The 24,275-nt window shown below is 45.1% G+C and overlaps 1 protein-coding gene across 4 annotated transcripts in view; it reads left to right on the forward strand.

The window, feature by feature from the left end:
• The first annotated feature begins 1,749 nt into the window (after positions 1–1,749).
• Positions 1,750–24,275, forward strand: part of LOC135100055 (homeobox protein EMX1-like) — a 31,029-nt gene continuing 8,503 nt past the window's right edge. For 2 of the 4 annotated variants that reach the window (XM_064002935.1, XM_064002938.1), the window contains exons 1-2: positions 1,750–1,858; positions 9,188–9,417. The gene's annotated coding sequence lies outside the window, so the exon portion shown is untranslated. Of the gene's footprint in view, positions 1,859–9,187; positions 9,418–19,993; positions 21,479–24,275 lie in introns of those variants that run through there. The other 2 variants (XM_064002937.1, XM_064002936.1) reach the window with 2 other exon arrangements.

Here is a 24,275-nt window from a genome sequence, read left to right on the forward strand (position 1 = left end):
TGGTAGCATTAGTGGTTTGGGTAGTAGTAGTGATGGTAGTAGTATTAGTAGTATTAGTAGTAGTAGTAATAGTTGTAGTAGTAGTAGTAGTAGTAGTAGTAGTAGTAGTAGTAGTAGTAGTAGTAGTAGTAGTAGTAGTAGTAGTAGTAGTAAGGGACAAATAGTACAAATGTGACATAAGAAAGTTAAAAGAAAAAAACATTATTTTGGAGAGAGAGAGAGAGAGAGAGAGAGAGAGAGAGAGAGAGAGAGAGAGAGAGAGAGAGAGAGAGAGAGAGAGAGAGAGAGAGTAAGCAATAGGTAAAGCCAGGAAAGGAAGGGCGGCTATTACAAGGCTTCTACGCTGCTTATGTCATTAGGAACGCCAGGTTGGTGTGTCTACTGCTGATTAAACACACGCACACACACACACACACACACACACACACACACACACACACACACACACACACACAGGAGGAGGAGGGAGAGGAGGAAGAGAACGAAGAGGAGGAGGAGAAGGGGGAGGAGGAGTGGTTGGGTCCGTGAAGCTGAAACAAAAGGTCTGCATTGTGGTCATAATGAACGTGAAATTGACACATTGTTTTCAGCTGATTAGGAACTGGAGGAAACCGCTACTGATTTGCATTTTAAAGTCGCGGCTTTTGTGCGCTGGCGACTGTAGGAATGTGAGGGTAATCTGATTTTGCCTTAAAGAGTCCACACGTTTATCCCCGAGTCGCATCCCATTGTAGGACCTCGGAGCGCTGGAAGCAGAGACAATATCAGGGTTTGCATCTCTTATTATTGAGAGAGAGAGAGAGAGAGAGAGAGAGAGAGAGAGAGAGAGAGAGAGAGAGAGAGAGAGAGAGAGAGAGAGAGAGAGAGAGAGTGTGTGTGTGTGTGTGTGTGTGCGTGTGAGAGTTGCTGGCGGTGCTGCTGTGCGCTGTGCTGAGTGTTACTGATGACCTGTCTGGGCAAAGTGCAGGTCCCGGGTCAGGCCCACGTTCAAGTTACACAGCCTCAGTCACACGCTGGGCGCCTGCCACCCGATACACGCCGCCCAGGCCCCGCACTCCACCCCTCAGCCCTTGCTTTCCTAACTCCCTCCCTCCTGCCCTCCCTTCCTCGACCTTCAGGCTGGCAAGGAAATAGTCTCTGAAGTAACAGTGGGTGTTAGGGAATGAATGTACTTACATCATGATAATCAAAGTTTTTCGTTGTTATATTCAGAAATTAGTGTTATTCTGTATTTTAAAAAGTAATAGTATGTAAATATTAATGAGTAAATACTTTGTCAAGTGATACTCCAAACTCACTAGTTTTTTCTTTTCACGTCATTTTAAGACAGTGAAAACTAGCCACATGGCTTCACAGGTAGCTTTATCAGTCATTAACTAAGTGTTTATGCATACAGTGCCAACTGGCAAACGAATCAATTAATAAACACAGTGAAATAGTTGAGGTAGAGAATTGTTACTCCTGCATTGCAAAAATTCATCAAAATCAGTCAGAAAAATAAATATTTGTATTTCTTTACTTTTTCCAGCATGTCTTGGAAGAACAGAATGGCAAACACATAAGAAGAAAACAGCAAACACACGATGACAAACACCAGATAATGCAAAAGAAGAAACTGTGCTGCCTGCTTCACTCCTGGGATCAGAAAATACCCCCTGGTGATTTCGAAGTAACCTTAGCGGACGACAGAGGGCACTCATAACTCGTACATAAACAAATGCAGTAAAAAAAACGCCAACACACACGTCTCCTCAGAGGATTGCAACACTTGTACCCAGAGCAGCACACGCCTGTAGGCCCGGAGTGCGCCCTCAACACCCCCGGCGTGCGTGCAGGCCAGCCAGCGGCGTGTCTTCACGTGAGTACCGGGCAAGGCGATACCGTCTAATGTACGAGTCACGCTCAGTATTTTTCTTGAAGGTTTGGGTAACGGGAAGGAGTTTGTCAGTGGGTGGGAGGTGGGCATGAGGAGGTAGAGGGCGGTAAGTGGGCGGTAGGTAGGCGTGAGGGGGCGTGATGGGGAGAATGGGTGGTAGGTGAGCAGGAGGTGGGAGTGGGGGCGTGATGGAGGAGCAAGGAGGGGGGAGAGCATCACGTCCCCCAATCACCGGCGGACGAAACCCGCACTCCCCGGTAATTGGAAAATGGAAATTTACTATTTGGAAGAAGTCAGCTTAAATGAATGTTCCAAGAGGGAAAAAAGGCACAATTTAATCTTTTTGTGGGGAATTATTTACGAGACTTTTTGGAATAAGGTAGAGAGAGCGAGACTGATGTGGTTATCGACGCGCCTCCTCTTGGGGGTTACGGTCACTTCATCTCCTACTAAGGTGTTAATGGCACCGGGAGAACGGCACAGGTGGGCGGTAAAGAATGCCTAAATATGCTAAAAACTATTGATAAACTGCCTCCCACTGATTGCTTCCATTCCTAGTCGTAAATTTATGTACAGATACCGTGCTGAGTTACCATTGAGGCATCAGCACCGTACACATCCTGCCACGTGCAAGTGTGGTGCATTTCACAAGCTGGGAAAGAAAACGAAACGGAGAATGAAGCAGATTTTTGGTCTAGTGAGGTGGACCGAAAAGGGACTACCTGGGGAGATGGAACAGAGGCGGCTACCACAACGGCCCCTCCCTCCCTCAGCCCTCTCGTCCTCTCCAGAGATCACGGAGAGATAATTGACATTTTCTAATTTGTGGTTACCGTCGGGGTTTGATGGCAGGCCGTCGGAGGAGTGCGCAGAGAACGCGGCTGGAGGAGAGAAGTAGGAGGAGAGGTGGAGAGAGGGACAAGGGAAGCACGGGGAGGGGTACTGGGAAAAAATTCTTGAGAGGCGGACCCGGTTGATGGCTACCGTCTTGGGGCGACCGAACATCGACAGAGGAGGCGCCTGAATGGGTGTTTTCTTCCAGGGGAGAAAAGGCCGCCAGATTAGAGTGTTACGGTCTTTTGTTACCGGTGCTGGGTGGGCGATAACCATCTTGGAAGTGCAGATGATCTTGACGCCGAGGAAACACGAGGGCGAGAGGAGGCAAAGGGGCGGGAAAGCAGCGGGGATGGTGCGGTAAAGAACAAAACAAAGTCTCCGCCAGGATAGATGCGTCCTCTGATAGCTTGGTGCTGCGATGAGACTCATGAGAAACGCTTACATCTTCTCAAGAAATAACAGTGACGTGAGGCCTTTCAGCACAACGTAGCATTAATTAAATACGTATACCTGAATACAAAAATCAAATAAATAGATAAATAAATGAACGTACATCAAACATCACATAAAAGCGTAGATGTAAAAAAAAATGTGATAAGTCGGCAGTTATTCTTTGACTCTCTCTCTCTCTCTCTCTCTCTCTCTCTCTCTCTCTCTCTCTCTCTCTCTCTCTCTCTCTCTCTGCCTCTCCCATCCCTTCCCGGACCCCTGGCAGAGGCGGCAGGGTGGACGCCTGACACCCAACAGTCCTGCGGTCAGCGGCCACCACAACGAATTAATTGCAGGCGTGTTCGTCCGTGACACAATGGCGAGGAGCTTCAGTCTCCTACGCGTGATGTCTCTTTTGATAACCTGACACGCAGCAAATTACCTTTAAAGGAAAGTTTTGGTTAACTGGGTGTACGTAGATGGTTCTCGATTCACCAAAATAAAGGAGTTAGTAAGCAATGGTAGATTAGGGTAACTTTACTTTAGTTTTAGTGGCTTTGATACACTTAAAGCAGCACTGAAGGGCAAGTCCTTGAATGTGCGAGAATCACCGTAATACACCGAAGAAGGAGAGGAAGTTACTGGTTACGTCCTTGTAGATGTAAAGGTTAATTTGAATTTTCCACGGTGGTATCAATAAATTCACATCAACTTCAATTCTCGACCGCAGCACAATCAACTAAAACTATAGATTACCTTCATTTCTTCACCACAAGGCGGCTAAGTAAGCGTTTATATGCATGTAGGTCCCTTGCCTCATGCGTTAGATGAACCCCAGTGGAAAGAATAACCAATAAAACAGACGGATAACAGACAGAGAGATAGAGAGAAAGAGAGAGAGAGACAGACAGGAAGGTCGACGCTTGGGGAGAAAGAAGAAGAGAATGGAAGAATGCCGATCGGAGAGAGAGAGAGAGAGAGAGAGAGAGAGAGAGAGAGAGAGAGAGAGAGAGAGAGAGAGAGAGAGAGAGAGAGAGAGAGATGAGAGAGAGGAGGGAAAGAACGGAGGGGAGGAGTGACGACATCCGCGAGACAAAGATTAGGAAACAACACACCAATCTTCCCTCCACGCCAGATAAAAGTGTAGGAAGAAATAACGATAATACATTCTAAGAGCGTTTATTACCATACTCGTTACTCCCCATCAGTGAGATCTCACACGCATTTTCATACAATAGGAAGATATTTATCTCCACTGATAGCAGGAAAGCTGTCTATATCCCGCGGCGCCGAGGTAATGGACTTGCCAAAACACAGTTAACGAGATACAGAAAGCGAGAAACAGAGAGAGAGAGAGAGAGAGAGAGAGAGAGAGAGAGAGAGAGAGAGAGAGAGAGAGAGAGAGAGAGAGAGTGAGAGAGAGAGAGAGAGATTTCATATAAAAATATCACCCAAAATTAAAATTCAAACTATTTTTTTCTATTATTAAGTTAATTAAATCAAGAAAGAAGCCAAATTCTGCACAACCATAACCAGAGAGAGAGAGAGAGAGAGAGAGAGAGAGAGAGAGAGAGAGAGAGAGAGAGAGAGAGAGAAAGAGAAAAGAAAAATAAATAATAAAAAAATCTTAACTAAATACACCAAATAACAATAATGACAACAAACACAAGCGGATGCGGTGCTAAAACTTGTCCCAATATCTCATCGACTAATTAAGATTCATGCACGTTTAAATCATGCTAATGGCAACACGCAGAGCAAATATTTCAGCGCACCCCCAGGCATCAACACACAAAGATAAGCAATTTCATGCATGGAGAGTCGGAAGCACGAGGAGAAGGAAGAGACGGAAGACATAGTGGAAGGGAAACTACTGAAAGCAAGACTAGGGAAGAGATGCAACAGGAAGGGAGGAAAGAAATAATAAAATTAGTACATGCAAGGTGATGATCGAAGAGGAAAACGAGGAAACTAAGGATATAAAGATGGCGAGAAGAGGGGAAGGTGAGATGGAAGTAAGATGTAATTGAAAGGAAACAAAGGAAAGCAAAACGTAGTAGAAGTAACTGAAGAACGTGGTATAGAAAAAAACAAAGAAAACAAAGAAGACAAGATGGGTAAGGGATGAAGAAAGGGAAGGAAAATAAAGGAAAACCAGAAACAGAAAGAACATGAGTGAAGGACGAAGAAGGGAAAAGAAAGGCAACAAAAAAATACAGAAAAGTAAATGAGGGAAGACGAAGGAAAACAACGGGAAAAAAATAATGGAAATAAAAGAAGAGCAAGTGAGAAATGAAGCAAATTTAGAGACACAAGTTATCGTCATAAATAAGCAATAAGTGTTAAATAAGACATATTAATACGATTATTTAAGTTTTCCTATTTTCCATGACGTATTCGCTAGGTATGAGAATGATTTGCTTATGTCAGCACTCGTTACAAGCAATTTGGGGAGAACCAGATGCCTTCGTGCAGTCTATTACTACGAATATGAGGTATGTGTCTGTGTGTGTGTGTGTGTGTGTGTGTGTGTGTGTGTGTGTGTGTGTGTGTGTGTTGTGGGAGGCGCCTCAACCTTCCCACGGGATTCGCACACTAAGCCATTGCGTGATTTGATGACCCCTGATCTCAATAGTAAACCGCAATACAAAATAACAATACCATAATGAACAAAAATCGCTTGAAGCACATTTTGTTTCCTCCATTTATTTATTTTTTTTCCTTCCTTCTCTCCTCTCTTCTTTCCTTTCGGTCTCATATTTTTTTCACTAAACATGAAACACAAACCTATCAGATAACACTCGATAAAGTAACTGCATTTCTCAAACATATGCAAGACTTACTTCATTACTTTAACATATAAGGCCTTTTTTCTAGTATAAATAACCCATTTTTATAATTCCTAACCCCTAACATGTCCCTTCATGCAACACAGTGCATATAACATACATTTACAGGGCAGTTACATCACGACACATAAGAAAAACAAGTTATATTCCAAGCCGCCCTTCGCGTCACGTCGCTAAGCAGGGCGGCGAGAACCTCCAGGCTTCACCACTTAATGGTCAGGGCGGACAGCTTCGGATGTTCTCCTTCAGGCCCGTCAGCGTCGCCTGGTGGGGGGTGATGTCCCTATTACAACAGATTTTTATCGAGTCTCCGATAACCCGCAATGCAGTGATCGATGCGATGTCCGCGCTACGTTCCTCTTCGCATCGTCTCGACCCGCTCCTCTTCGTCCCCGAGTCGCGAGTCTCCTAAAGATTACTTACGTGGAAAATGGAGTGGACACGGACCAGCCAGCCCCACTCCACCGCCAATGAGGCTGTTGAGGACGAGACGGCGGGGGGCGGGCAGCAGCGGGAAGAGGGCGAGGGAGGGTGCGTGAGGGCGGGTCAGGAAGGGGGAGAGGGAGGCTGCACCAATGACCACAAGTATAAACCAACTCCATAAGCGGATATCTTTCTTTTTTGTGCGGATGATATAACTTATATTTTATCGTCAAGATCGTATCATTCGAAAGAGCAACTGCCGTCCGCCGCTGCCAAGACTCCGGCCCGTCATGTCCCGGCCACGCACCGCATGGCTCGGACTGATGGCGAGACCCGATTACCGCCACCGTTATATTTACTAATCCTTGTACCCCGCACACCTTGAGGGAGTAAGGGACCTGTACCTCATCCCGGGCGGTGCTTCAGGGAGACGTGGCACCGCGGGGGCCATAAAGACGGCGGTCAGTCCCATGAGGACGACGACGACCTGCGCGACGCCGACATTACCGCTATAATTGTTCAAAAGTTTGCCGATGGAGGGAGAGACACAGATTTTATAATGATGACTGTCCGGGTCAGAGAAGGAAGAGGAAGGGAGGGAAGCGGCCGCCCCGATGTTCGTCTCTGCGTCTGACATTGATAAGTATTATAACTCAGCTATAATGACGCATCATGGCTCTTTATTGCTCCTATATTGCGATCATGTGTCGTCCGCCGCCTGACGGACGGTCTCAACACCCCGGCACGGAGCCTCCGCCACGCCACGCCACGCCACGCCACGACCACACCACACCATACCCCAACACCACCACTACATCGCATCTCAGCCATGTCACGCTACGACTAGCACACCACACCACACCACAACACCACCACTACACCGCACCTCATTCATGTCACGCCACGCCAGACAATAACTATCGCAACACGCCATGCCGGCCACATCAAGCCTGAGTCACGCTGCTCCATTCAACGCAACGCCACGTAAAACCACACGCAGTTTGCAGTAATGATAGTAATAACAATAACAATAATGATAACAATACCATTTATTCCTTTTATGGGCAGAGAATTAACAAAGATGTGAAGGTGTCTGTCTGTCTGTCTGCCTGCCCGTCTGCCCGCCTGCCTGGCCCTCCCCCAACCAACCAACCAACAAACAAAGGAAGGAAGGAAGACTCGGCTGCTCCATGGACGCATTAAAACTTGAGCGAGGCGTATTTCCTGCTCTCCTTTTTCCCCTCACCAAGTCTGGCCCCGCGAGTCCACTTCTCCACCCAACTTGGCTTTTACTATCTCCACTAACAGCCCATGTCTCCCCGGGGCGCTGTTGCAGCCTCTAAATCCTTGTAATTCAAGCATTACGGCGACCAAATGACTACAATCACTGGGGGCAAGAGAAGAAATTGAGAGAAAGGGAGGAGCGTCCCCTTGCCTGGGTGTGTTTGTTCCAATGAGGTCTTTGCTGCACCATTCCCCGCGGAGAAGGAGGAGGAGGAGGACGAGGAAGAGGACAAAGAGGAGGAGTAAGAAGAGGTGGAAAAAGGCCACGGAAAAGAGATCGAGGTTAAGCAGTAGAATGAGGAGGACGAGTAGAAATAAGAAGAGGAGGTGGAGGACGAAGAAGAGGAGGAGAAGAGCGACGGAAAATGAGAGCAGGAAGAGAAAGACAAGGAAGAGAATATAGGCGCAAGACCACAGAAATTAGGGGAAGAAAGGATAAGATGAGGAAGAGGAAAAGGAAGAGAAACACGAAGAGAAGACAACAAAACACTGTAGGTGGGAGGAAATATTTCAGGGAATCACTCAAGTTTACTTGTACTTCAAACTAACGGCAGCATCAGCAGCAGCAGCAGCAGCAGCAGCAGTAGTAGTAGTAGTAGTAGTAGTAGTAGTTGTAGTAGAAGTAGTAGTTGTAGTAGAAGTAGTAGTAGTAGTAGTAGTAGTAGTAGTAGTAGTAGTAGTAGTAGTAGTAGTAGTAGTAGTAGTAGCAGTAAAAAGCAGTAGTAGTTGTAGTAGTAGTAGTAGTAGTAGTAGTAGTAGTAGTAGTAGTAGTAGTAGCAGAAGTAGCAGAAGTAGCAGTAGTAGAAGAAGTAGCAGTAGTAGTAGTAGTAGTAGTAGTAGTAGTAGTAGTAGTAGTAGTAGTAGTAGTAGTAGTAGCAGTAACAACAACAACAACAACAACAACAACAACAATAACAATCAAGACCATAATGAAGAGATTACTATATTTTCCCGGTGCAGGAATCCCTCGTGATCAGTATTAGGGAGTCACTGGGGAGGAGGGCGGCCGCGGATGGACGGCCAAACGAGCCTTCTAATCAGGGCACCATTGGGAGGGTGCGAGGAGGGGCGGAGGCAACTCTCAGAGGGCGCAAATACCGATCATGGGGCGTTTAGCAAGTAGGTGCTAACTGCTGCCCCCCCATCACCCCCTCTACCTTTTCTCCCATCCTATACTTACTCAGCCATTCCATATCTCTCTCTCTCTCTCTCTCTCTCTCTCTCTCTCTCTCTCTCTCTCTCTCTCTCTCTCTCTCTCTCTCTCTCTCTCTCTCTCTCTCTCGATGCCATTTATCCCTCATTCTCACCTTTCTTCCATTAACCTTCATTCTCACCTCTTTCAATATCTTACCAATACCTTCCCTCACCAATGACCATCCTTCTCCTTACCTATCCTTTCCTATACATCCCTCCCCAAAGCCCATTTCCTCCTCCCTTGATGTCTCATATACCCTTATATCTCACCCCCTTCTCCCTTTCTCCCACACAGCAGCGGCCCACACAAGGCAAGGGTCATTATGGTGGGAAATGACCTGAGGCGTTTAGGAGGAATGAAAGAATAGCGTCCGAGCACGATCCGGGTGGTTAAGAATGGATATACGAGAACGACCTGCCTCATGTTGAATAGCAATGCGGGGAGGAGGCGGCGGCAACACGTGGGGACAGCCCCGTCACCACCACCACCACCACCACCACCACCGGTACTATAACTACTACCATGTGAGTTAATCTATATGTAAGTATGGATATGGAGTAAGAATATAGTTTATTGATGTCTTACAACCCTATTTATATATGTGTAGTGGTTTGGACTACAAATAGCTTCTTTAGATGGTGTAGTTTTGTAGAGAGAGAGAGAGAGAGAGAGAGAGAGAGAGAGAGAGAGAGAGAGAGAGAGAGAGAGGTAATCATATCATCCTCAAATAACAATAGCACATACGTACAACTTTCTCTGCATTTCCTCCCTCCCTTAATAAGAGCGGCGACACTGTGGGATATTCCTTCACACACGTAACGGAGACTGGGGAAGGATCTGACTCATATTTCTAATAACTGCCACTATCGCGTATACTTTATCCCTTTCTTTCCACCCCCTCTCCCTTCTCCGCTTCCTGTGTGGTGAAGGTGAAGGACAGGTGAGGTTCCCAGTGGATGACACACCTGAGCTAGATCATCTCATTAGTTTCTTTAACGAGCAATTCTTCAGGTGAGGCCCCCCAAGGTGTATATACGTACTGCTGCTGCGGTTCTGACACACTCACCGGAGGAAGGAAGAGGACACTATCATTAATTCAAGGTCTTGTATTTATTGGACACTCATAAGGTATATTTTCAAAGGCCACAGAGATCATTAGTTGGGTTCTCAAGGCTGTTTCTGTTTCTCTTGATGGTGCAGAGTGCTTGTTAAACTATCACTGTTAAACTATCATGCAAACACACTTCATAATGTTGTGAAGAGTATCTATTTTCAAAGGCAGCAAGGATCATTAGCCAGGTTGATAATATAGAATGCTTGTTAGAATGTCACTCAAACCAAACAAACGCACTTGAGAATCCCAATAACACTCACTAGAGCATGTTAAAAGTAAAGATAAAGTACTGAAACGTTTGAAAACATGCACCCCAGTCTTCTTCTTACTGACATTAAAACAAATAGTACGAAAAGGAATAAGAACACACACACACACACACACACACACACACACACAAAACACACACACACACACACACACACACACACACACACACACACACTACGTAATAAGGATACTGTAATTATCTCCAACCTTATTCTTGCTGACAGTAAAACAAATTACACGAAACGGAATACGAAGATATTACACTAGCTAATTTACAGCAGTTATAGTTGTATTTCCTCGGTAGTAAAACGATATATGCTGAGGACACTTCCATACTGCAGCGTCACGGCCGGAGACAGCGAGACGTGTAATAAGAGACTGAATGGGAGGGAGAGTCTCATACATGAAGAAATTTACTGTGGTTATAGAAGCAATTCCTTAGTAATGAAACGATCTATGAGGACGATTATTCTTTGCATTAAGTATCACATTGCACTGTCGAACCGGAAGACGGTGAAGCATGACAGGAAAATGAAAAAGGAGACGGGAACAACACACGAAATAAATTCCCGGCGGTTACCGTTGTAGTTCTTTAGTCTACGTTGACGATTATTCTGTGCATTAAGGATCACATTGCAGCGTCGAAGCGAAAAAATCGGTAAAACATAACATAGGAAAATTAAAAAGAAGACAGGAGTAACACACGAAACAAATTTACCTCGGCTACAGTTGCATTTCTTAAGTCTACGCTGACGATTACCCTCTGCATTAAGGATCACATTGCAGTATCGTGTCCGCGAAAGGCGACACTAGGGAGGGCGCAATCTTGGGTCGCGGCGAGCCACCCGTAACGCCGCGCGGTAAATAAAGGTGTCGGGTGATGGAGGGGACGTGTGTTTTGTAATCAGCGAAGAGGGATGAGTACGTGTTCGGCATAACGGAAATACATGTCAACACCATAAAAAAAGGAGCACGTAAGGCTTTTGTTCGTGCGTCACCGAGGCGTGCTCACCTGTGTACTTAGGAGAGAGAGAGAGAGAGAGAGAGAGAGAGAGAGAGAGAGAGAGAGAGAGAGAGAGAGAGAGAGAGAGAGAGAGAGAGAGAGAGAGAGAGAGAGAGAGAGAGAGAGAGAGAGAGAGAGAGAGAGAGAGAGAGAGAGAGAGAGAGAGAGAGAGAGGATGACTGGTGATAAATAAAAATGAGTCGAGGGCATGCTGATGATGGAGTCATTAAGAGTGATACGAGAGGAGGAGGAGGAGGAGGAGGAGGAGGAGGAGAGAGAAAAAGAGAGACAGTCAAGAGGACTGGGGAGATGAGTAGATGATAATGAGAAGACTCGTGGGGATTCTGAGAGAGAAGAATGAGTAATGATGGAGTTCAGGTGAGGCGGGGCGGGTGGAGGGCAAAAGGCCGGGGTGAGGCGGGGCGGGGCAGGGACGGTGCAGGGCGTCTCCAGGGGGCAGTAAAGCTCACGTTGTCGCGCTGGCTAAGTGAAGCTTAATGTGGACGCAACCAGGCCATCAGTGCGAGGCGTTAATGGTCAGGAGAGAGAGAGAGAGAGAGAGAGAGAGAGAGAGAGAGAGAGAGAGAGAGAGAGAGAGAGAGAATAAAAAAGATAGACATACAGACAGACAAACAGGAAAAAACACAGACAGAGAGACAGACAGATATATAAAAGAAACAAATAAACAGACAGGCAGACTAACAGACATACAGACAGACATGATACTAGATGTCACTTTTTTAGACAAATATATTTCATCAGTCTTTTTTGTCAGCTTTAAATCTTGAATAAAATCAGCAGAAAAATATTTATTCCAGTGAGTCACCTGCTAGCATTTTTTTTGTTTTGTTTATTTATTATTTTTATTTTATTATTTTATTTTGTGTACCTAGATTTCTGATTAGCCGCCTATCTACAGTTGGCTGGCTTACTATTCTTTCTATCTGCCTCGTTGACTGGTTGATACTTACACAAGCTGTCTCCTTGGATGCCTGCCTATCTCTACTGTCTGTTACACTGGTCAATAACTGTCTGTGTACATGACTGGTTGAGTGATTAGCTGTCCATTCTCCTCTCTGTTCACTATGCTGGCTGTTTGGCTGCTTGTTTTCTTATCTGGCTAGCTTACTGAGTTAGTGTTGTCTTCCTATGTAGATTTTCTTTGTATCTGTTCTGTCTACCTGAATATTTGCTTACTAATCACTTGTCTACATCTGTTTTTTTTTTTTTTTTTTGTAAGTCTACCATTCTGCTTTTGTGTAGATCTAACTTTTCTCTTTGTTTGTTCTGGCTACTTCAATATCTGTTTATTGGTCACCTGTCGATGTTTTATTTATCTGTATGTCTACCTGTGTGTCTGTCATTTTTTCTGCGCATCTGTACAGCCACGTGGTCTGTTCACTGGACGTAATGAAAGAACAGGAAAGGATACGTTGTACTGACATTGATTAAGAATATGTGGCATGCATATGTATGTCAAGCTGTCCATCTGTTTCTCTCACCATCTGTCTGTCTGTCTTTCTTTTTGTTATTCTATCCATCTATCTCTACTTCTGTCAATCTCGCTTTGTCCATCTCTATTTATCTCTCTTTATCCGTAGCTCTATCTCGGTATATCTCTATCTCTATCGATATATATTTATCTATATATCTATCTATCTATATCATCATGTATCTGTATCTTCATGTCAAGACGTCATGTATCTAGAGAGAATAATAACAAACATATAACTGAAACGGGAACGTGAAAGACTCAATCAATGTCTGGCTTCACTGGAACCCAATACATAGAGCAACCGTGGTACAAATGCAGGAGTTACAGCTGCTCTCATTGCTGGTCGTGAGCGGACTGTCCTGCCACTCGCTGCGGTGCGCCACGTGCCACGTTGACGCTGCTGACGGCGCTGCCCCGCTGTCTGGCGGTCGTAAACGTCGTTCCGTCTTTTACATACTATCAGTAATGAGAAACAGAACGTTATTTCCAGCCACCGTTGAGGGACCACCACCCGCTAATAGCCAGACGCTAATAAACCTGAATGTGTTCCTCAAATAACCCAGTTTATATTTTCTTTCGGTAAACAGAATGGAAAGAATATGAATGTATATGTATGCGGTGCCTTCCCTTCCTTCGAGGCGGTAATTACTCCTAGCAGGTGATGTAATGACTTGACAATGCGTGCGTGAAGGGAGGGAAGAGGATGCAGATGAGTTGCCTCGTATACTGGATTTATGCTGCCATTATCACAGCATTAAGCACGCATGAAAGCATCAGTACCTCACACACACCGCCACATATACGAGTATATACATCATCGCCACTTCCTTCTTTGTTTTATCCCCCTACAACTCCTCCCCTTCCGTCCTCCTCCTCCTCCTTTTACTTTTTACTCAAACTATACTGCATTCTCTACTTCTCTCAGTATTTCTGTTAATAGTGCCCCTGCTGTTTCTCATGTTCTTCCTTCTACTACTACCATTACTACTACTACTACTACTACTACTACTACTACTACTATCATTATTGATACATATTAATAGTGCTGCTTTTGTTACTCTTCCTCATCCTGTTCTTCAGTCTCTTCCCTTCGTCAGGTAGCACAAAGGAACCGCCTCGGAACCGCGATTCAGACTCGAACAGAGAAGCGCGACAGCCAGATGTGTGTGTGTGTTTCTGTTGACACACACACACACACACACACACACACACACACACACACACACACACACACACACACACACGGCCTGTTATTGTCTCCTAAATGCTCTCTAATTACGGAGGGCTCTGTCGATGGCTTCCTGGCGGGTGCGAGGACACACACACACACACACACACACACACACACACACACACACACACACACACACACACACACACAGCTGCGTTACTGTCATGTATGCAAGTGTTGTATGAGTACGTAATTTACCTAGTGTATGGTTCAGATGACCAGCACGATGACTTCCTCCTCCAGGCACTGCAATACCTGTCAGCCGCTTGGTTCTCGCTATTAGTCACAAGCATGTGCATCCCATCGAGTCACAAAGTCGCCACCTGTTTCTGAGCCGCCGTGTCACCGCGTTTTGCATCTCACCACATGGAACAAAGCTACTTTTCTTTTACGTCTCGCCATAAATCGTAGGATGGAAGTAAATAAAAAGAGAGATAAAAGAATGGTATTTTTAAAGTTTTACGTATATTTTCCCTTTTTTTTTCTCTCTCTGTTTTACATTGTTTTTACGTGCTGATTGAGATCGATTCTTATTACCATTTTTATTTTCTACTAGATGGGAGAAATATTAAAGTCAAACAAAGAAGAACGTTTGTAATTTTGATCCATAAGTTTTTTTTTCAGTCATAAAAACGAAAATTACTTGTGTTTTTTATATCATCTTGCAATTAAAAGTGACAAGGAATAACTTGTTACAGTACATACTGATTTTTCTCCACCTTGCTGCAACTCAGAATTTTATCAAGAGGAATGTGCAAAGGGTCACCTGTAGAGAGAGAGAAAGAGAGAGAGAGAGAAGAATAAGAACAAGATACCAAAACACGTACGTAAACGTATTCTTGATAGGAACGTCAGCTAAAAATACAGCTATCACAAAATATGATAAAAGTTATATGTAAAATGTGGTGATGGTGGTGATGGTGATGTCTGATGGTGATGGTGGCAGAGCATGGTGAGGATGAAGAGTGGTGATGGTGAATGGAGTTATGGTGTTGCTATTACTACTGTTACTCTTACTGGTGGTGATGTTGAGAGAGAGAGAGAGAGAGAGAGAGAGAGAGAGAGAGAGAGAGAGAGAGAGAGAGAGAGAGAGAGAGAGAGAGAGAGAGAGAGAGAGAGAGAGAGAGAGAGAGAGAGAGAGAGAGAGAGAGAGAGAGAGAGAGAGAGAGAGAGAGAGAGAGAGAGAGAGAGAGAGAGAGAGAGAGAGAGAGGAAGCCATCAGGAAGACGATCATATGTTAAGTCATGCCTCTCACCTGCTCACCCTCCCTATCCCTCCCTACACCCCCTCACCCTTACCTCTCCCTCACCCCTGCCTTTCCCCATATCACCCCTAACCCCCTTCCCGCCACACCTGCCGGACCATCCCTGTTTTTGCGGCACATTATCCCACGAGGAAATGTAATGCATACGTATTGTACTTTTCCTGTGAATGTTCCGCTTTGGTGTTTGGAAAATATATGGCCTCGATAAGCGGTATTCTTTGTTCACGTACACAGTGTGGGTTCTTCTGATTCGTACTGTGGGTGGAAAGAGAGAAAGGGAGAGAGAGAGGAAGAGGTGCGGTGGACGAGGAAAGGAGAGGAAGGAAGCTCTTTGTCCCTCCAGCATTACAAGTGATTGGAAGGCTGCGATCCCCTCAATCTGTAACTTATGCGAAAAATGGAAAGATACGAGATGATATAAGTGTGTTATCTGATCCGCCCCTCGTTTAATACCCTAGCGAGTGAGACTTTCATTCGTGTTTTATTGAGATACATGTGTATTTGCCATATCTCCATTTGTATGTGTTGCTGATACGATACATCCACGTGTACGGCTACTTCCCAGTATTACTCTCTGATCGCTGCCACGAGATACCGGCCTTTGTGACATCAGCAAACACCGGGGACTGTGACGTGCAGTATTATATGACCATTATTTACTCGTATATGGAAACGGAAGACATTAAATAAATTGCACTATGAATTTCAATCTCACACTTCCTTCACGAGCAAATGAAGCGTAAAATAACAACCGGACATTAGAAATAAGCCATAGGCTGTCAATATTCAGCCTTGTCATCCTCGCTAAGCAAGCAATCATCCTCCTCCGGCTCCTCTTCCTTAACAAATTCACTTTCCCCGCCGGCAGAGATAGGGAGAGAGGGTGAGAGAGAGAGAGGTCCCGCCCACTCAGTAGAAACGGCTTTAATCACCGACATCGCAGCGTCGCCCGTAACATAATCCCTCCCTGCAGCCGTTTTTTGCCATTAATACAAAATACATCCTCTTTGTTATGAACGCTATCATCAGAGAAGGTTATCAGGGCAATCTCTCGCGTCACACTTCCTCGACAACACTACCGCAGTCGCCTTTATTGTTACGATAAATTTTCCCAGCTTTCCCAGTCCCTTCACTTATGCCTCACGTCTCCGTGCATCGTCAGTGTTAAATGGTGTCTGTTTGTCCGAGAGTTGTAAGTGTCAGGGGTCTTCATTCATCTTCATTAACGGAGCGTCTGATCCCGGGCGACGTCACTCGAGGAAGTAAATTTCCGTCCAGATTAGCGGTTATTGTTTGACAGATTTATTCGCCACATCCTTCCTCGGCGCCGCTTCGTGCACGTGGTGGGAGTGTATAGGGAGCTTCGCGCACGTCCTCTGCCTTCTGTGTGTGTGTGTGTGTGTGTGTGTGTGTGTGTGTGTGTGTGTGTGTGCCGCCGCTTGTGCATGCACGTAAGATCTCCCGCGAGAGGAGAAGTGGAACAAATCGGTCTGCATACTAAGAGTGTCTCCTTCCGCTTGCCTTCAAAGTCGGGTATTATAATCATCAAAATAAACGTACTTTGTTATATAGTACAGTACCAATTATTCTCTCTCTCTCTCTCTCTCTCTCTCTCTCTCTCTCTCTCTCTCTCTCTCTCTCTCTCTCTCTCTCTCTCTCTCTCTTAGTTTATAGAATACGCTATTGATTTATTTACTTAATTTTTCAAACACTGTGGTGATAGCAAAATATACAGCTGCATATTTACAGTCATAATGGAGATGAAAGATGATAATGAGAACAAGACGGAAGAGGAGGAAGAGGAGGAGGAGGTTGAGGTGAAGGACAAGGACGATGACGGGGAGGAAAAGAGGCAACAGCAAGAGGAGAGAGACAAAGACAAGGACGAGGAGGAGTAGAGGAGGAGGTGGAGGAAGAGTAAGGCATTTGGGATACGGCGTCGCATCTGCAGAAGGAAAAAGAAGAGAAACATCAGCAGGAGGAGGAGGAGGAAGAAGAGGAGAGCGTGTGGTGCTGCATGTGGTGACGGAGCAGTGGATGTTTGTTTCCCGCGCACACCTGCCGCCACCTGTCCCGATGTCCTCACCACACCTGCAGAAATCTAAGTCCCATTTATTGCGTCCCTTCTCTCGCTGCATCTGTTTGTTCTTTTTATTTACATCGTGTGACTGCCGCAGAGAGAGAGAGAGAGAGAGAGAGAGAGAGAGAGAGAGAGAGAGAGAGAGAGAGAGAGAGAGAGAGAGAGAGAATGCCAAACAGACAGATAGCATGTCTATAAAATTACTCAAATCACTGTTGTTACATAAATTACAGAAACTCCAAATTTTATGACATCTGTTACTGCGACACACAAAACACATACAAAAGCAGACACGTACACACACACACACACACACACACACACACAGGACCCAGCACGACCTGACCTCCCAGATGGGTTAATTAATCGCTCTTCCCGTGAGGTCGCCGAGCCAAGCGAGGCACCGCCGTGAGCAGGTCAAAGAGATCACTTCAGAGCCTCGCTATGCCCAAGGAATGGCTGGAATATCAGAAGTTAATGCACGTAGTGATGTACCGAGGCACGTCTGGACAATATATGATTTATTAGGAGTACAGGGAGCTAAAACTAACATACATAATTACAGGAGCTTTGTCCTATGGGAATATATCAGTATAATATTACAGGAGCTTTGACTTAGTGTAAATTTCCGATCACTTGTCTTGTGAGGGTACTAGGGGTGAGTACTGTAGCCTGCCGTGTCAAACAAAGCACAGAGGAAAGCCAGGCGAGGCAAGGACTGAAAACCAGAGCAAAACCGCGTATCACATATTCATCAGAAGCTGTCAAACCACCACCCGCTTGATATATGGAGACTCAATCACCAACCGGGCTAACGATACGACCCTCTCCCCTCCCTCACTACCTCCTCAGTGCCTTTCTCCCTCCACCACCACCACCGCTACCTCATCCACTATCATCCCTTTCTTTCACCTCCCTTTTTTCTCACCCATCACTATACCTACTACTACTACTACTACTACTACTACTACTACTACTACTATTACTACTACTACTACTACTGCCCCACCGCTAAACCTATTCCTTTCACTACATGCCATCCCAAATACCAGCAACATTAGCATCCCTTCTTTCACCTTCCTCCCTTCACCCACCAATGCCACCATTACTATCATCCCCTCATTCTCTTCTTTCCATCCCATTCCGCATACAGTCTTATTCTTTCTCTTCTACTATTCACAGAACCACTACCACCACCAGTACCATTTTTTGCTCGTCCCTTCCTTCTTTCTCCGTGACAACACCTTACTACTACTACTACTACTACTACTACTACTACTGCTACTACCATCCCAGTTCCTCTAACATACCCCTACTTTTTCACATCACTAAACACACCAATTCACCACCACCATCACCATCACAACCAACCTATCACCCCAAGAACCACCTAAGTCACATAGCTCACCTGCATCATCACCACCATCACCACCACCGATATGTAATATGGACGAGACGCAGGTGTGCCGTAAAGATCCACCGAGAGGGATCACTAATGTCAAAATAATGATTCGAACCTCGCTATGACCTTGATTTAGTGACTGACCGACCTGAGCTGATCTGCGATGATGAATTAATGAGAGTGAGTGAGGTGCTGGTGGTGAGAGAGAGAGAGAGAGAGAGAGAGAGAGAGAGAGAGAGAGAGAGAGAGAGAGAGAGAGAGAGAGAGAGAGAGAGAGAGAGAGAGGTGCATATGACGTTACTGCATCTCTTCACCTTCCTAAAAGCAATGCTCCCATAACAAGACTAACATTACCTAAACAATCAAAAGTTCAAAAATATGCTGAAAAAAATAATAATAAAAAAAAACGACCCGCAAGATATTTTGAACCATGAGAGGAACGACAAAACAGAGAGCTACATTTGCGAAGTAAGGCAGGAAGGCGTGAGAGAAGTATAGGTGGAGGATGAAGAAGAGACAAGGGGATAGAGCAGAGCATGAAAAATCTCAATGAAAAGTTAGGGAAGGGGGAGAGAGAGAGAGAGAGAGAGAGAGAGAGAGAGAGAGAGAGAGAGAGAGAGAGAGAGAGAGAGAGAGAGAGAGAGAGAGAGAGAGAGAGCGTATGGAGGAGTGTCTAAGAGGGGGCGGCTTATGAAGGAAAAGGTTTCATCTTGAGGAGGAGGATCAGAGAGAGAGAGAGAGAGAGAGAGAGAGAGAGAGAGAGAGAGAGAGAGAGAGAGAGAGAGAGAGAGAGAGAGAGAGAGAGAGAGAGAGAGACAAGGAAAAGAGGCAAAGGTGATAGTGTTGAAAGAAGAATAGAAAATGAAATGGAATGGGATAGAATAGAAGGGAAAGAAAGAAAAGAAAGAAATGGGAAAGGAGAGGGAAATGGAAGGGAAATAAAGAGAAGGAAAAAGGTAGAGAACAAGAAAAGAAGAGAAAAGGAAAAAGTACAAAAGTGAAATACTTCCTCGAGAGAGAGAGAGAGAGAGAGAGAGAGAGAGAGAGAGAGAGAGAGAGAGAGAGAGAGAGAGAGAGAGAGAGAGAGAGAGAGAGAGAGAGAGAGAGAGAGGGGTATAGGAAAGGTAGATAAAGTAAGAAGGTCTGCTGGAGAGGAAAGGATCAAATAGTGAAAGAGTGAAGGAAATGAGAGTGAAAGAGGTGAGGGAGGGAGGGAGGGAGAGAGGGAGGGAGTAACGCCACAGAGGGAAGGGGGCGAGAGGAGCAAAAGGTGAAGCCAGGTGGAAAAGACAGGAGGAAAGAGCGGTTTCAGGTGCAGAAATACAACTCCAGTAAATCTTCGCCACGTAACCAAAGCTAAGACTAACACAAACATTTATACACGTCATTAAAAACAGGAGCCTTTCTTTTCAATAGTTTCTCCTTCCACTGCGTCCAGGAGAGAGGCCCTTTGATAGCGTGTTGGCGGAGGAACAACTCGCAGATCAAATATTGCTGCCGGGATCACAAGGGCTTAGCTGTGCCCCGATCCTTCTCAATGGAGCAATAATAAGTCAGGCACCGAGCACAGTCACCTCCTGCGCCGCCTATCTTGGCCTTCCCTCCCTTCACTATAAGGTCGATAAGGGTTGTCTAGTTCAGTGTAAGCGTCGCCCTTGTCGCCCTCAGTGGCATATCCTCCCCTTGACCCGAAGCCGTAAATTGGCCCCATGTGGCCTGTAAAGTTAAAAGCTCCCGACACGATTCATCTCGGCAATTTGATGCTCATCTCCTGACCAAAAAATGAGGCATCTCATCCCAAAGGTGTTGTGAGGCCTGGCGAGGTCGGGCCGGAAGGAGGGAATCAGGGGTGAAGGAGAAGGTAGAGGAGGGATGGAAGGAAGGGAGGAAGTAAGGAGAGGTGCAATAAGACTTCACTAAAGGACTCCATCGCACCCCCAAAGGTTATTACTCACAAGGCTTCTGCCAAACAATGGTACACTAAACACAAAGCTCACTCAGTTTCTAAAGCGAGGGGTGAACTAGCCAGCAACACGAGAAATACTCATAAAAAATCATCTTTATTAATTTCTGGCTGGAGACATGATTATAAAACCAAGCCAGTATCTTCAGGCAAGCCCAAGAAATTGATTACAAAATTCACATAGATCAGCAGATAAGTGGAAAGGTAATTGTGGAAACGGAAGTCAGTTACAAAGCATCACCAGTTAATATCCTGCGTGTCACTGAATTACATCATCGCAGAGTTACTGTGTCTTAGGCAGAGAGGCGAGATGTTACGGTCGTGAGAGTCTTCCAGGAGTTAGTAAAACAATAAATTGAAACTTCAGACTCCCTCCATCAGAGACAGAGAGAGTGCAAAGCTGCGGCTCCTCGTTCTGGTTCTCGCCGCCAAGATCAGGCTTCCGTGCCTCGCCCCGGAGTGTTTGCCGTGGGCGTCAGGGAGGACCACGCTGAGCCGCCGCCCCAGCGCTCCCGGCTTTAGAGCGCGCCAGTTTCTCAAGACGCTTAAACATCAGCAAACGTCAGAATCTACGCTGCTGACATTACTATCAACAAACCGCTGCTCCATAAAGCCGGAGATCTTGGTGTCTATACAAGCCGGCTTCCTCCATACAGTCAGCAGATCCATTTATTTGTCATCCGCCGGAGCAGCGCCTCGTCAGAGACATGCCGCCGCCAGCCCCTCGTCGCCGTAAGGGCCGGAATCCGCTCGACAATAGGGAGTAAGTATTATTTTATGCCTTTACAGCACCTGGGGGACCTCCACTCTATGAATATGGTGTTCCGCCCACCACTCTCTCTCTCTCTCTCTCTCTCTCTCTCTCTCTCTCTCTCTCTCTCTCTCTCTCTCCTCTCTCTCTCTCTCTCTCTCTCTCTCTCTCTCTGCCTATTGCCTCCTCCACTCGTCTTGGCCTTCACTACGCCGCTTTCCTCACTACTCAGTATGCAAACCAGTAAATATACAAGTTTTCTTTCTTTCTTTTCTTTTTCTTCGAGTGTCTGAGTATAAATTTTACTACACATATAATTACAAGGTTCAAACAATACCCGGTGCCTGTAGCCAGGTGTTCCCGGCAGACAGCAGCGCGTGGACACCTTGTGGCTGGTACAGATCCGGGAAATTCTTGAACTTATTACACAATTTACTTTTGTTCAATATAGAAGAGAGAGAGAGAGAGAGAGAGAGAGAGAGAGAGAGGAGAGAGAGGAGAGAGAGAGAGAGAGAGAGAGAGAGAGAGAGAGAGAGAGAGAGAGAGAGAGAGAGAGAAGCAAACATATAGACAAACACACACACACACACACACACCACACACACACACACACACACACACACATAGATTAATTCCACATACAAAGGTTGACAAAAAAAAAAAACAGAGGAAGGAGGAGAGAGGCAAGTATATATATATATATATATATATATATATATATATATATATATATATATATATATATATATATATATATATATATATATATATATATATATATATATATATATATATATATATATATATACGAGTATATATATATATATATATATATATATATATATATATATATATATATATGGTTAATATAGTAAATGAAGTAAAAAAAATCCATATACACACTGTCAGAAGGAAAGAAGGAAAAATAGATATAAGAAAGGTGACGAAAAAAAACAATGTCAGATAGAAAGAGATAAACAAACAAAAAGACAAAAAAAAAAAAAATGATAAGGCAAAGCAAGAAAGAAAGAAAGAAGAATAAAGGATGGATATCAGATACATACAAACAAAACAGGCAGAGAAAAAATTGTGGCAAAATAAAAAGAGCTTATAAAAAAAAAATATGAATGAGTATCAGATGTAGGAACACACGCAAGCACACGCACACACACAAAAAGAAAAAAAAAACAAAGTCAGATGGACAGAAACAAAGAAACAGACAGACACACAGACACGCAAATACACACACACACACACACACACACACACACACACAGACACACACACACACACACACACACAAAGAGAGAGAGAGAGAGAGAGAGAGAGAGAGAGAGAGAGAGAGAGAGAGAGAGAGAGAGAGAGAGAGAGAGAGAGAGAGAGAGAGAGAGAGAGAGAGAGAGAGAGAGAGAGAGGGAGAGAGAGAGAGAGAGAGAGAGAGAGAGAGAGAGAGAGAGAGAGAGAGGAGAGAGAGAGAGAGGAGAGAGAGAGAGAGAGAACAGACAGACAGACAGACAGACAAAACATAGAACGACAGATATATTGACGGATAAATGGCCGGTAGAAAGGATTACGTCTTTTAACTCATTATTTAATAGCGTAAGGAGGAGTGGTAAGATACACGTGCCCAATCAAGGTGTTAATGGCACGTGCTTATACTATTGTGGCACTGTCTGGAGGGTCGTCATGACAACACGAGCAGTAAGCCATGAACTGGAAGACAAAACAGCAGTCAATAATGCTGATGATGGTACACGAATGTAGATGATTTTAATATTGTGTAACTAACCGTTGAAATTAATAAAAAGATAAATAAAATGTGTGTGTGTGTGTGTGTGTGTGTGTGTGTGTGTGTGTGTGTGCGTGGTGCAATACTTCCTGTCTGGGTGATAGGAGGGAGCGGAGGGCTGCTAACACCTCCCCATGCATTACCGCCCACCTCCCCTCCCCCTCGCTAATACACGTTATCCTTAGCACAAAGATGTTTCATAATAATATTGTCGAGCCATTCTGCCGTGCTCTAAATCCCTATCAACTTGAAGGGTCGTGATTATGTATAACTGATATGCAATTTTCGTGTTTGATACCTGTTTGGCAGCTGCGTCTTGGCCTCGGCGGCTGGCCAGTCCTCCGCTGACTACCAATTATTTCACGCCTCTCTCCCCTGTATCTCATATTAAATGAATTATAATTATATAACCATCCCGGTGTTTACTGAGGCACTAATAAATATGGAGGCACATATGCATAAAATCAACGCCCCTGCCATCACCTTCAGGAATGTTATCAGGTGCCTCAGTACCTGGCTGGGTTAGAGAGCTAGGGCGTCTGTGCGCTGCTAGTGTCTTGCTCGTCCCCTGGTAATGCTGGACGTGCTGGCGTGCTTGGTGTGTTTGGTGAGGTGCTGATGCTTACCGTGCTCCTGACACACTTCGGGCACCAACACCTTACACTGCCCACTGTCCTCCTTCCCACCGCCCCCTCATAAATATAGCTGAGCCCTGCACCACTATCATCCCCTAATGATAATTAATGGTCACAGCTGCAACAGTAATGACACGGATTGTAATCTAAATATGACACTCGTAAATCCAAGAGGGTATGGCGTTCCCCCAACAGCCGACACACACACCGCCGTGTATTAATCACACACCACTGAGGCCCAGATGGAGTGTCCGCTCCTTATGACATTTAAGAAACGTTAATGAAGAATGATACAATCTGTTACACTCTATTTATCAAATGAATAAAAACACAGAACAATTGAAATTTATGTTACATACGTGTGGCGCAAAAAAAAAAAAAAAAA

Source organism: Scylla paramamosain, chromosome 4, assembly GCF_035594125.1.
Source record: "Scylla paramamosain isolate STU-SP2022 chromosome 4, ASM3559412v1, whole genome shotgun sequence".
Classification (NCBI taxonomy): domain Eukaryota; kingdom Metazoa; phylum Arthropoda; class Malacostraca; order Decapoda; family Portunidae; genus Scylla; species Scylla paramamosain.